Source organism: Canis lupus, chromosome 31 (assembly GCF_011100685.1).
Source record: "Canis lupus familiaris isolate Mischka breed German Shepherd chromosome 31, alternate assembly UU_Cfam_GSD_1.0, whole genome shotgun sequence".
Taxonomy (NCBI): Eukaryota; Metazoa; Chordata; class Mammalia; order Carnivora; family Canidae; genus Canis; species Canis lupus.
Window position 1 is genome coordinate 32,125,376 of NC_049252.1, and position 2,588 is coordinate 32,127,963.

General features: G+C 45.5%; 1 non-coding gene across 1 annotated transcript; it reads right to left on the reverse strand.

Annotated features, from left to right (window-relative positions):
- Positions 1–609: 609 nt before the first annotated feature.
- Positions 610–799, reverse strand: LOC119867110. Its single transcript, XR_005382482.1, has one exon. It is a non-coding gene; the product is annotated as a U2 spliceosomal RNA (small nuclear RNA).
- Positions 800–2,588: the final 1,789 nt, after the last annotated feature.

Consider the following 2,588-nt stretch of genomic DNA (forward strand, 5'->3'; position numbering starts at 1 on the left):
TGCCAAGAGGCAAGGGGAGCCTTTTGGATGGATGAAAGTGTTGAAAGACTGGATTCATTCATAATGCATATGTAAATACAGAGATTTGCTAAAACACATCTACTGTGTCCTTGCAATGGGAGTTTATAGTATGTAAAGCTTTTTCAAGTAAACTCTATGCCCGATGTGAGACTCAAATTTATGACGACGACCATGAGATCAAGAGTCTCACGCACTACCAACTGAGTCAGCCAGGCACCCCTAAGGTATGTAAATTATTTCTCAGTAAATCTGTTTTTAATGTATCTTTTAAATTTATTATATTATTCTTTTAAAAGATTTATTTATTTTAGACAGAGAGAGCATGAGCAGGAGGGGCAGAGAGAGAGGGAGAGAGAAATTCAAGCAGACTCCACACTGTGCATGGAGCCCGACGGGGAATTCAGTCTCACAACTCCAAGATCATGATCTGAGCCAAAACCAAGAGTCAGATGCTTATCCAACTGAACCACCCTATTATTATTTTTTAAGAAGACTCCATACCCAACATGGGGCTTGAACTCATGACCTCGAAAGAAAGAATCCCATGCCCTACTGACTGGTCCAGCCACCACAAGTTTGAAGCCCCCAAGGGGGCACACAGTTACTGGAGGAACTGTAAGATCAGTTTAATGCACAGGATGGACAGAGAAAGCTCCTATTCCATCTCCCTGCTCCAAAAATCCATTTAATATATTGTCATCGGATAGAGCGCATATCAGATATTAAACTGATAAGAACAGATACTACGCTTGATCTTAGCCACAGGCCAAGTATAAAGCTGTTTCTTAAAAAAGAAAAAGAATAAGAAATGAAAAGAAATGGTTCTTTCAAGACCAGCCCAACACGACTTTATACAACCAGGTGGCCTCACCTGTAATTTCATGGTAGCTACTACGCTTTCTACAGGGAAGACTCTCTCCCCAGTCAGGGCACTTTGACATATGAATCTAGATACAGTTATATCAAACCAGGATTGGGTGACATTTCAAAAATTAGAATTTACAATTGCTGTACAAACATAATTATGATTTTGTTAGCCAACTCACGGTACCAATGCCATGTTCAAGAGTGTTAATACGTTATTATATCGAGGGAAGCTAACAAACCACTTCCCTATGACTGGGAGCCCAGGAGAGCTGCGTGAGCTTTTCTTGAACCAGGCAGCTGTTAGGGCAGCTCCTGGAGCAGGAGGAGAGGTATTTAGGGTGTAGACTTAAATGCCTCCCCTAACAACTGTGGTATGCTGGCTACACACATCTCCATCACCACAGAAATGTAGGGAAATTATATTAGGAAAACTCATCCTGTTTAAAGGCACAAGAATGAATGGAACATTCTGGGGTCAACTTGACTAATGTTTCCATTCACAGCAAGTGGTGCTCAAACTTGGGTGTGTATAAAAATCTCCTGACTTGTTAAAAAAAGGCTGATTCCCAGGCCAGGCCCCGGGGCTACCAAACTGAACGTCTGGGAACAAGGCCCAGAGCCTGCATCTTTACGGAGCCACCAAGGTGATTTCTGCTGATGCTCCTCAAAACACAAATGGAGGAACATGGAATAAAGGAGAGAGAGGGAAGGAAAGCGAGCAAGAAAGTAGTGGAAAAAAAGGAATGAAAGGAGAGAGGGAGGAAGAAAGCAAGCAAGGAGAGAGCAAAAGAAAGAACAAGGAATAAAGAGAGCCCAGTGAAGAGGATGAAGATGAACACACCTAGTCGGGCCTTGCCTTACACGCTTCAGCTGAAGCTAGTATTTGATTCTTTCCAAACTTCGTCTCCTGTCCACATCTCATACTGTGCCTTCGTCTTTACCCATCTTTTAGTCTTGCTTTCAGGTCCTGTGGTGCATGGGGGACCTAGTTTTAAGGGTTTTTTTCTGGCAACCTCCCAGCCCCTACCTGCCACGGGACAAGACCCAACTAGAAGCAGCGAATAACCCTAGCTTGCTCACTGGCCTGTAGAGGGGTCCTCACTTTGGGATCACAGGAGAAAAACTTGCAGGGGAGTCTGTTCTAAAACCCTCAGGGAGAGAAGCACAGAGTTGGTTGAACTTGACAACCCGGCCCAGAAGAGAAGCCCTTCCCTAGTGAGGACACCTGTCCACTGTGGCCTGGGGAGAGAGGAACGCCGTCCTGCCCGGGAGACCTACACACAGTGATCCACCCCTGATTCCTCAGTTCCAGGAATGCTTCTGCTCTCAGCCTTCCTTGGCAACAACCCAGTCCGTGAGCAATGGCCCTTGGCTTTCTCTGGAAGATTTTACCTGGCCACCAGACCACGTGGGTAAACTTTTGACAGCTGTGTCTGTGACATGTGACCCAGCCCCTCAGTCCCTGCTGATTGGACCAAGAGAGGACACTTGACCCCAACTGGCTGAATCAGAGCCCCTTTTCCAGGCAACTTGCAATTCTAAGATACTCCCATCCCATGTTGGCTGGTTTCTTATACAGAGAAGTCAAGAAAATTCAGGGGCGTTAGCATAGCTTTTTCCCACACATGGGGAATGAATATAGGTGAGAGAGAGGAGAGCTGTATGATAGAGAGGGTCCCCCTGGGGTGACTCCATCCCAT